The following is a 12,262-nucleotide window of genomic DNA, read 5'->3' as shown; positions in this document are numbered from 1 at the left end:
TTCCACGGGTTTCGGATCTTCAAGTCTACGTTTATTCGTAAGTATGTCTTTGAGAAACTTAGCATAAGAAGGTATTTGGGTGATGGCTTCTGTAAAGGGGATTTCTACGTGAAGTTTTTCTATAACCTTAACGAATTTTTGATATTGATTATCGATTTGGGTTTTCTTTAATCTTTGAGGGTATGGTATTGGTGGTTTGTATGGCGGTGGTGGTACATAGGTTTTATTTTTAGGTTCTTCTCCTTTTTCTTGACTTTCCGGGGTTTCAGGCTTCTCTGGTTCCTTTTCCTCACTCCTCTCAGAAGTTTCAGGCTCACTTAATCTAGGGTTTAAAGGCTCCTTATAAGCGGTTCCACTTCGTAGAGTAATGGCATTAGCTTGCCCTTTCGGGTTTTGTTGAGGTTGTCCAGGGAACTGTCCTCCAGGGGTAGTCTGTGGGGCTTGGTTTAACGCTACCTGAGAGATCTGGGTTTCAAGCATCTTATTATGAGTAATGATTTGATCAACCTTGGTTCCTAACTGGGTAATTAGTTCGTTAACATGGACGCTTTGGTTCATGAACTCTTTGTTTTTCTGTTTTTGAGCAACGATGAAATCTTTTACAATTTCTTCAAAGCTCGGGTTTGGCGGTACAGGTTGCATAGGTTGATTTGTTCTAGGGGCTTGGTAACCTTGTTGTCTCGGAGGTGCGGTATTTTGAATAGGGTTATTATTTTTGTAGGAGAAGTTTGGGTGATTCCTCCATCCAGGGTTATATGTGTTAGAAAATGGGTTCCCTTGGGTATAGTTCACTTGCTCAGTGTTGGTTTCATTTAACAGATTGCATTCGGCGGATTGGTGTCCTTGCGTTCCACATATCTCACAATTCGGCGAAACTGCGGCTACAGTATTCGGAGTTGTACACATATGTTCGACTCTAAGGGCCAACGCGTCCATTTTAGCCTGCATCATGTCTATAGAGCTTAGCTCATGTATTCCTCCTTGGGCTTCCTTCTTTTCCACTGTCGCTCGTTCTACTCCCCATGATTGATGGTTTTGGGCCATATCCTCGATAAGGGCACTAGCTTCAGGGTAAGGTTTATTCATCAGTGCGCCACCAGCGGCAGCGTCGATGGTCATCTTAGTGTTATAATGAAGTCCATTATAGAAGGTTTGGATGATTAGCCAATTCTCTAAGCCATGGTGTGGGCATGCTCTTAATAGTTCTTTATATCTCTCCCAGGCTTCGAACAACGACTCTCCTTGGAGTTGGGTAAATCTAGTTATAAGGTTTCGAAGAAGAGCGGTCTTACTTGGGGGAAAATATCTAGCAAGAAAAACTTTCCTAAGGTCATCCCAAGTTGTTATTGAATTGGGTGGAAGGGAATCTAACCATGATAGAGCTTTATCTCTGAGGGAAAAGGGAAATAATCTTAAGCGTATCGCCTCAGGAGAAGCTCCATTGGTTTTAAAGGTGTCTGCTAACCGAAGAAAGTTTTTTAAATGTTGGTTTGGGTTATCAGTAGCGAGACCTGAGAATTGTCTCTGTTGCACTAATTGCAGCAGGGATGGTTTAAGTTCAAAATTATTGGCTGGGATAACGGGGTTTACTATACTGGAACTAGGTTCCTCGTTTGATGGTTGGGCGAAGTCCTTAAGAGGTCTTCGGTTTTGTTCTTCGGCCATAGCTATCCTATTCCTATGGAAAAATAAACGTGCGCGAGCGTAACGTTCAGGTTCAGCTAGAGGGTCTACTAAACTTCCGGCACTGCGAGTCTTTCGCATTGACCGGTGGGTAACAACCTTAGTCTAAACGGTATAACTACAGGGTAATGAAATTTGACGAAATTGGTCCCCGGCAACGGCGCCAAAAACTTGATGCGTGTTTTTCGCAAGTGTACGAATCACGTCAAAGTAATATAAAAGATTATCGAATCCACAGAGACCAAGTGTCAATCTATCAAACCTGTTGTTATGGTGTGTATCTAAGGCAACTATTTTTAAGGGTTTTAATAAGGGTGCAATGGTAAATAAAATTATAATTTTAAATAATAAATAAAGACAGGCTCGAATGTAATTCACGCAATCAATGATAATCCAGTACTTGTTAGTGGAACTACTTATGGGCAATGTTTTCTCCTTTGAAAAGAACTAATTTAACAGGAACTGTCGCTTTCGCGTATTCAGAACCGAGTTGTACTCTCTAATCAACCCCTCCTATTGTCACGGATAAAAAGGTGCGTACTGCGTTAGAGTAGTAAACCTATTTTTAAGAAATATAGTATCTTAACTAAGTTGAAAAGTATTTTAACTTGGACTTCTTAGCAAAAAGAGGTTCTTACGAACCAGAGTTTAAACTTCCTAACGCGTCCGAAAATCGTTTTAAAATCTCTTTTCTTTTTAATCTAAAATCTCCTAATAAACTAGACAAAGCGCTTTTGGCTGTTTTTGAAATAGTTAAAAACAATTACTTGAATTGAAAGATAAAATAGCCCTTAGGTGTTTCCACGAACAATTATACTGATTACTGGTTTAATTACGATCCTTACATTCTAACCTTTATAGAATTAGTTAGACATGATAAAGTAAATATTCTTTTTATAGTTTTTCATAAAAGTAATTTAAAGCGAGTGCGGATAATAAACAACGTAAAAGTGCGAGTGCAGGAAATAAACAACGTAAATGTGCGAGTGCAGGAAATAAACAACGTAAATGTGCGAGTGCAGGAAATAAACAACGTAAATGTGCGAGTGCAGGAAATAAACAACGTAAATGTGCGAGTGCAGGAAATAAACAACGTAAATGTGCGAGTGCAGGAAATAAACAACGTAAAATACGAACTTGAATTAAAATGGCGGCAGGATTAACTTCCTCCAGAGTGCTCCAAAATCTCGAACCACAGACAGATTACAGACTCGATCACTCGATTGCAGAGGCACCCCGATGTGGAATGGCAACTGCTTTATAACTGATATATGCCTAGAGAATTCTAATTCTGGATGAAGAAAAACGAAAATCTAAGGTCCTATTTATAGTAAAAACTGAAAGCATGAAATGACAGGGACGCCCCTCCACTAAAAAGTGGAGGTTACTGATTTTGGCCTTGTGGCGCCCGCCACAGGCCTATGGCGCCCGCCATGGTCCCTACAGGGGATGATGGAGTGGGGATCGTGGGTCTTGACGGTTGAGGAGTGGTCTTGAGACGTGGCCACGTCATGGCTAACCCCATGGCGCCCGCCACGGTGGGTGCCGTAAGTGCAAAACGCTGAATTTCTAGGTTTTCGCCCGTTTTCACTCCTTTTTCGCTCCTTTTCCCGATTCAAGCTCCGATTATTATAAAAACCTGAAAACATAAGAAAACAAAGAAATAACAAAGCAAAACAACAATAAAAGCTAAGAATGCATGCGAAATCGGAGTCAGAAATACGGTGAATTTTAGTGTGATCAACATTCATGCAATTGTTTATGTTTCAGTCATTTTTACTTTGCTCACTTAAGCCATTGTATTTGTGCTTGTGATATATTTTGTGTTTGTGATTTTGTTTGATTGTGGTCTTAGGACCTTAAAATACATAATAAACACAAAAACCCTAAAAAGTACATTGGTGGACTGTTGGACCTCTATCTGTGACTTGATTTGACCCTATGGACTTAGAGTAGACAACATCCCTGAGTTATGGATGAACTTGGCCAATGCCATTATTTGAGACCATTTCTTGGCCAATGCCATTCATATGATACAAGCTAGAGATATTCCCTTGGTTTTATTTGATATACTCATTCTCTCTTGTCTAAGCTGTTATTTTGATCTTATTAATATCATTTAATGCTTCTCTCTGAGTATGTTTCAAGGGACTTTTCATCAGATACATCTAAAGGACATTGAAGAATGCGTGCTTTTGGTGTGCTTGATTGGGTGTCTGGTTATCTTTATTTGATACCATTTGGTCTTCTTATTAATTGCTTGGATGATTGTAGCTTTGTTGCTTGCTTGACAATCCAAAGGAAATCGGTTTCTATCTAACACTATTGTCTTGTGGATGCTTCTCATTGTTGGTGTAAGCCCTAGAGGCCAATACTTTTGGTACTTGTATCGAATTATTTATTAATAATAAAAGGATTTTTCTTTATTACGTTTGTTTAATAAATTCCCTAGAATAGCTAGTCCGTTTAATGTATCAAGTGTGACTTGATCATGAGATCACATTAAACATAAGGACACTATTCTTAAAGTATCCGCAGTCGAGCTTTATTGTGAAGTGGGATAACATTAAATCAAAAAGACTATTATGTATATGTAGCGGGGTATTCGTTACCATTAGTGATATTGACTAAATCCAAGGTAAACCATACAAGTCGAGTCGCCACCGCACTTCTATTTATCCAAAGGAATGGTTAGAAAGCGAACAAAAACCTAAAAGCTTTATTTAATCAAAAACTAGTAAAAATGTCAGAGATTTGGGTAAGGGGGTTGGTTATGCAATGGGAAGGTTTTAAGCACCCAAAACATCCAAGGTACTCCTAGGGAGCCCTTTTCATAAGTGTTGTTCTAGTCTAAAGGGTGTAGGTATATCTAAAATACTATTTACTAAAAGGAAGGTTAAAAGAAAATGACTCGCAAGGATGTCGCATCCGCTGCCTACGTATCTCATATGAGTATGAGAATCAGAGTCTTCGTAGCTCGGCTACCTATGGGTTAAAGAGAAGTGTGCTCGGTAAGACATCGCGTCTTATGCCTACGTATCTCATCTGGAATGAGAATCAGAGCAAAACGTAGTTCGGCTAACTAGGGGTTAAGGATTGCCATCTGAACATGGACTTACAAAAGAGGACACCAGCTGTGTCAAAGGAGGGTGGGCAGTGTGTTCAACGTCCTAGCAGTAGGTGTCGCAGCTCGCTGAATCGAGTCTTAGGCAGTTATCTCTTTACAATAGAACGGACTACATGCCACAAGATCGGAGACACACAAAAGGTCTAAAAGTGGGGAAGCTCTGCTCTAGAGTTGTCATGCAATATGGACCTATGTGTTAGGATTTACAAAGGGGAACATCTACCTAATGTTAGCATGCAAAGAATAAGGAAATTCTACCTATGTTATCATACAAAGGGTTCTACCTAATGGGTTCTACCTAAACGGAACATGAGTCGACTGATGGAGCGTGGAGAGGAGTTACGGATAAGGGTAGATGGCGACGCCGGAGGCAATCGACTTACAGATAGATGACGATGCCTGAGGCAATCGACTTACCAGAGGATGGATGAATGCGTGCTGGTTCTGTTAAGTTTTGAAAATGATTACTCGACGTTGGATCGAGCTTTTGATCTTATTTTGAAATGGTTATCGGATGTTCGTTTTAATTCTTGTATTAACAGGTGACTAAAGAAATAAAAAAATAAATATTATACACTTTATGGGAGAGGGGTACATTTGTTATGAATGGGGATTGTTCATGGCAAACAAACAATAAGAATATATGCCTCATACATCATACAAGTAGGCAACCAATCAGATCGGATAAATAAACAATATATAATCAAACCAAAGAATCAAATAATGGAGCATTTAAACAATGCGTGGGAGTATGAACATGTTAAATAATAAAGCAATAGAAAGCATGAATGAGAGAAACAAATATAAAAGATAACAGATGAATCAAACAGATGAAAATATACACACGAAGGGTCCACTGAATAATTTAATTAGGAAATGAGGTAAGGACCAAATAAAATCCAGGTAAAAGGCCTATAATACATGGCATATGAGATGAACAAGGGAGGATCAAAAGATCTCTTCAATTGCCATAAGCAATCCCTAAGTCAAACATCGATCATAAAGAAGTCAACTGAAAATTCAAGTCAAATTAAAAAATAACAAATAAATAGTAAATTAATCAAGAAAATTATGAAAAATTAAACTAAATAAGGTGGGGTCAGGACATCATCATCCCCCAAAATGATTTTAAAAATAACGAAAATTGGCACGTGAATTAATTAAAATAAAACATAGGTCAAACCAAAAGTCAATTAATAAGACTAGGTTAGAAATAAATCAAGAATAAATAGTAAATTAATCAATAAAATCATGAAAAATTAAACTAAATAAGGTGGGGTCAGGACATCATCATCCCCCAAAAATATTTTAAAAATAATGAAAATTGGTACGTGAATTAACTAAAACAAAACATAGGTCAAACCAAAAGTCAATTAATAAGACTAGGTTAGAAATAAATCAAGAATAAATAGTAAATTAATCAAGAAAATTATGAAAAATTAAAATAAATAATGTGGGATCGGGAGATCATCATCCCCCAAAAAGATTTTAAAAATAATAAAAATTGGTACATGAATTAATTAAAATAAAACAGAAGTCAAATTAAAAATCAACCAACCAAACTAGGTCAAAAATAAATCCAAAATAAATTTAAAACATGAAATAAAATTCCAAGAAAAGGTCAGGTTGACCATGAGACAGTGGTCAATCTTCATTCCAAAAATCAAATGCTAACAATAATTTTAAGTCATAAAAATAAAATCAATAAAAAAGTGTGTTAAAATGGACCATTTAGAATAAATAATTAAAATAAAGTATTAATATTAAAAAAATACAAAAATAAAAATTAAATAAATTTAAATAAAACGTTAAGAAAAGTGAAAAATAATTTTGGGTAATTTTATGGACGAAGAAAATATTTTAAATAAGAAAAAGAAATATGAAAATGGAAGGATTAATGGCGATGAATATGGTAAGCAAGCGTAGATATATCAAAACATGGCCATGGAAGAGATGATTACCTAATGGAAAATAGAAGTGGAATGGAATCTGATATGTGATGAAGCTTTGCCTCCTTACCACGAAATTCCAATGCTCCTTTAGGGTTAGGGTTTCAGCTTCTTAAATAGGGTGGATTAGGTGTTCTCATGGGCTTTTTAATAAGTGATTTATCCATAAAAATAAAAGTGTGAAGTGAGGTGTAAAATGTTGTTATTTTGGGCCAAACTTAAGTGAATGGATGTCCAATGCATGTCCAAAAGAGGTAAAAAACGTGACTGGTGTGTGCAGCATGCTTAGAAAATCTGATTGGGCCAACCAGACCCAAAATCTGCCTAGAAAATCAAGTCATGGTGCCCACTTTAAATGAATGTATCTCTCAAACCATGGATCCGAATGAGATGATTCCAAAAGGATGTGAAAGAGGACATGGCAAGGTACAATTGTTGTGAAGAACGTATTTTCAAGTAATGCCTTGAAATGCAAGAAAACTGGCCAAGAAGTCTTGACAAATTTTGAAGATTTTGGACTTAGAAATTTTTCTAAGTGTCTTAAAAAAATGTCTCACTTTGACTAAGCATAACTTTCTCAATTCTAATCCAAATGGAGCAAACTTTATATCTATAGAAATCTTGGAACAAGAGGGACAACTTTCATGTTGGAGAATTTTTCAAATGGAGCTTTTATCTTGATGCAAAATGAGCTTAAAGTGAGTGCAACGATCATGAAAACTTGCCCTAAATGGAAAGTCAACCATTTCCAAATTAAGTAACTCTTCCAATTCCTGATTAAATGATGAATCCATGATCCAACCTTGATCAAATTTCACATGTAGGATCCCCTAGGCATGGATTTTGAGATTCCACTCTCAAAATGTCAGGAGTTGACTTTTCTGGCCCTACAGTTGAGTTTTCCCAAACTGTCTGATTCCCGATTCCATTGATCAATTGAAGCACTTATAGCTCAAATAAAGAGCTTATTTTTTGTATGTAGACCCTTGTGGACATATGGAGGGCCATGGAAAAGAGTTTCTCCCAAAGAATCAGAAATAAACTGATTTTATACCAAACCCTAGTTTTAGGGCAAAATGATCAAGAATTGATTGCACTGATTGCCAATGGATCTTTCTGAGATAATTGTGAATCTTCCTAGGCCAAGATGCCTCTCTATTCATGAAATGGATGAGCTCCTCTACTTCCAACCAAACATTGCCTGTTGCAGGTAGCCATGAAACCCTAATTTCTGATTAAATCCAGATGAACACTCTGATAGCTTTGAATCCTTCACTGATGAACTGAGGACCATAATAAGATACTTGGACCCCCCTAAGACCCTTGAGACTTGTATACTTAGAAAATGAAGTCCAATTCTCAATCTTGCTTTGTGTGGGCTCCTTTTGTTAAGGAGTGATCGATCAAAACCTGATCTCCATGTCACTAATGCAGTATGCAATGAGTATGACCTAATATGATGCTAATGAAGTGTAAAACATAATCCCATGCTTCCAGGAAAAATGAAGGGTAAACTTTGGGGTATTACAACTGCCCATATTCAATCAACTGGAAACCCGAAAGGAAGATAGCAACGGCTTTCTCACTTTTGAGGTATTAAGTAATTGAATACGATAAAAGCCCGAAAATTTACACTGAAGTGAAAAAATGAAGTAACAATGCCTGTCAGAATTAGCCGAGAGGTGGTCTTGAAAAAGAATCCGTCTGGTAAGGTGAGAGTCGGTCTGAACACCGAAACAAGGAATGTTAGCCCGAATACCAAAATAAATGGTAACACAGAAATAACCATGGCCTGAATGCCGCTCATCAATCTGAATACTGGAAATGACTTCGATCTGAGCATCGGACGATACTTGATTATCAAACATCGGTTTGAACACCGGGAAATTGGCTTGAATGCCACTTCGGTCTGAATACCGGAAAACTGGCCTGAGTGCCACAAGTTGCATCAACCTGAATGTCGAAAACTTCTTCGATCTGAACATCGGAAGATATTAGATTATCAAACATCGGTCTGAACACCGGGAAACTGGCCTGAATGCCACTTCGGTCTAAATACCGGAAACTTGGCCTGAATGCCACAAGTTGCGGTGACCTGAACGTCGGAAACTTCTTCGATCTGAACATCGGAAAACTGGCCTGAATGCCACTTCGGTCTGAATACCGGAAACTTTCATGCCTGTCAGCATCGGCAGAAATAGGGAAAATGATAATTGAGGCGGCGCGTGGGCCAACGATCCTTGCTGGGAATAATAAAGATAAGTCGTGAACAATCTTTAGTCTAAGTACTGGAAACAACTTCTGGCTTATCACTTGGGATACCGAGAATGCCTTATGCTTTACATGCGTATGTTTGAATTTTTTAATGGCGTAATGCTCCATGAAAATGGAAATGCTACGCAATTTGGAAGGATGCAATGCAATATGATTCTACATGCAGGGATGTGAAATGCTTGATTAGAGAGAACGCCAAGCTGAGGCAAGGAATTCTGCTGGGGAAATGATCACCATCTTCTGGACCCTGGCAAGGCTGTTGGAGATGCACAACACAAAGAACTCTGTGGGGAAATGACCCGCCACACGGTGTTCTGGCAAATAAAAAAATACCGAGGCTCTGGCTGGGGAGAGAATGGCACTGAAAACTTGCTACTGAGGAAAACGATAGTGGTTCTGGCAACCATAATCTGCGAGAGAGACGACTCAACAGGGGAAGCAAACACCGATACGGTACCGAGATTCTGCTTCAAGGAAAGAGACCATGTGTCTAGCGTCGAGATCATCGATCTGGCATCGAACTCTGAGGAGCAGCCGCTTTTACTGGGAAGATACAGTCTGGCACTGTCAACTCCGCTGGGGATATACAGTCTGACACTGTCAACTCCGCTGGGGATATACAATCTGACACGGTCGACTCTACTGGTGAATGTATAATCTGAAACAAATGCTTGGGGAAGTACAACAGTGAGAGCCTGCTGGGGATTGAAGAATCCAACGCTCGGACCAGCTCTGCAGGGATAAGATGCCAAATTCCAACTGTTGAGGAAAAACATCCGCGATCATTTGAGGAGGACCTTAAGGAAATGCCCCGAGTGTACCTGTTCTGAATAGATGATCCAAAGCACTTCAAATTTACAGCAATTTTCAATGTTTATTAAGCACGTACCTGTAAAGCTCTTATGTTTCATGATGCAATGTTTATCAAAAATTCCGACGTCATTTTTGCAAACAAAATAGTAAAATGAAAATGAACACCGAGATGTACTGAATAATATGATTTTATTGATTGAATGGCCTCTGAATAAGTATTTACATCAGGAACCAATCCCTGGAAAGAGGTAATTGCACAACAGATAAAAACAAAAATTAATCTAATGGCAATGTGAAATGGATTTCTATCGGGTTCCAATTCTGCTATGATTCGCTCGTCTTCAAGGTCCTCCAGATGATCAGCTTTCCGAAAAAGGTGATTGGATTGTTTCCTATCCTTCAGAAGTTTCCGGTTATCAACACGAGATGATATTAAGAACTACTCAGAATGCAGTCATTCGCTTAATCCCTAACTTTTGCCTGGATCTCCCTTTCGGGTTTTCAATCCACCGGGATACCCATTTTTGCCTAAGTTGCCCTTTCAGGTTTTCAACTTACCGGGTGTACAATCTTTTCATTTTTTAATCCCTAACTTTTGCCTGAACCTTTTTCATTTTCTTGGTTCGCCGGGATGCCCATTTTTTTGCTTGGACTATTCTTTTTATCGTCCAACGGGTCTATTTTATGCGAAATATTTTTTAACTGCGTCTGAGTTCATAGGGGAAGTGAAGTTTTCACCATCCATAGTTGCAAGCATTAAGGCTCCACCATCAAAAACCTTGGTGACAATATACGGTCCATCATAGTTAGGAGTCCACTTGCTCCTGTGATCTGTCTGAGGAGGAAGGATTCTTTTCAACACCAAATCTCCGACTTGGAAGCATCGAGGACGCACTTTCTGATCAAAGGCTCTCTTCATCCGACTCTGATATAATTGCCCATGACAAATGGCTGCCATTCGCTTCTCTTCGATAAGACTCAACTCATTGAACCTTGTCTGAATCCATTCAGCTTCGTCTAACTTGACATCCAACATGACTCTTAGAGAAGGAATCTCCACTTCAACAGGTAGGACTTCTTCCATACCATACACAAGGGAATAAGGGGTTGCCCCGGTCGATGTACGTACTGAAGTACGGTACCCATGCAAGGCGAAGGGTAGCATATCATGCCAATCTCTGTACGTAACGACCATCTTCTGCACAATCTTCTTTATGTTCTTATTTGCTGCCTCAACAACACCGTTCATCTTAGGACGATAAGGGGAAGAGTTGTGATGTTGAATGTTGAAGTTCTTGCACAACTCTTTCATCATTTTGTTATTGAGATTAGAACCATTATCAGTAATGATTCTTTCGGGAATCCCATAACGACAAATGATTTCTTTCTTGATGAATCGGGCAACCACATGTCTGGTGACCTTCGCAAATGACGCTGCTTCGACCCACTTGGTGAAATAGTCGATGGAAACAAGGATGAAAAGATGCCCATTGGAAGCAGTCGGCTCAATCTTTCCAATCATATCAATGCCCCACATAGCAAACGGCCACGGAGAAGACATCACATTCAGAGGATTTGGCGGCACACGCACCTTATCAACATAAATCTGGCATTTATGACACTTTCGAGCATATTTGAAACAATCAGATTCCATGGTCATCCAGTAATAACCCGCTCTCAACAATTTCTTAGCCATTGCATGTCCGCCGGTATGAGTACCGAAGGAGCCTTCATGAACTTCCTGCATTAACATGTCTGCTTCGTGTCTATCCACGCATCTGAGCAAAACCATGTCGAAGTTCCTCTTATACAACACATCGTCTTTGTTCAAGAAGAAACTGCATGCCAATCTTCTCAAAGTCTTTCTATCATTGTTGGATGCCTCTGCAGGGTACTCTTGATTCTTCAGAAAGCACTTGATGTCGTGGTACCAGGGCTTGTCATCAACTACCAGTTCAGCAGCAAACACAAACGTGGCCCTATCAAGGCGCATAACATCGATCCTGGGAGCATAGTTCCACCGAATCACCTTGATCATGGAGGACAGAGTAGCAAGAGCATATGCCATCTGGTTCTCATCACGAGGTATATGATATAGCCTTACTGTTGTGAAGAAAGTCAACATTCTTCTCGTGTAGTCTCTGTAGGGGACCAGATTAGGCTAGAGAGTATTCCAATCACCATTCACTTGATTGATCACTAGAGCTGAATCTCCGAAGATGTCCAGAGTCTTGATTCTCAAATCAATGGCTTGTTCGATACCCAAGATACATGCCTCATACTCAGCTTCATTATTGGTGCATTCAAAAGTCAGACGAGCGGTGAAAGGCATGTGGGCACCTTTCGGAGTGGTAATGACAGCACCAATTGCACTTCCTTTGGCATTGACGGCCCCATCAAACATTAAAGTCCACTT

The 12,262-nt window shown here is 39.2% G+C and overlaps 1 non-coding gene across 1 annotated transcript; it reads left to right on the top strand.

Annotated features, from left to right (window-relative positions):
• The first annotated feature begins 1,174 nt into the window (after positions 1 to 1,174).
• On the top strand, positions 1,175 to 1,281 carry LOC127089718 (small nucleolar RNA R71). Its single transcript, XR_007791275.1, has one exon. It is a non-coding gene; the product is annotated as a small nucleolar RNA R71 (small nucleolar RNA).
• The last annotated feature ends 10,981 nt before the right edge of the window (positions 1,282 to 12,262 follow it).

This window comes from Lathyrus oleraceus, chromosome 5 (assembly GCF_024323335.1).
Source record: "Lathyrus oleraceus cultivar Zhongwan6 chromosome 5, CAAS_Psat_ZW6_1.0, whole genome shotgun sequence".
Taxonomy (NCBI): Eukaryota; Viridiplantae; Streptophyta; class Magnoliopsida; order Fabales; family Fabaceae; genus Lathyrus; species Lathyrus oleraceus.
This window is presented reverse-complemented; position numbering and strand designations above follow the sequence as displayed.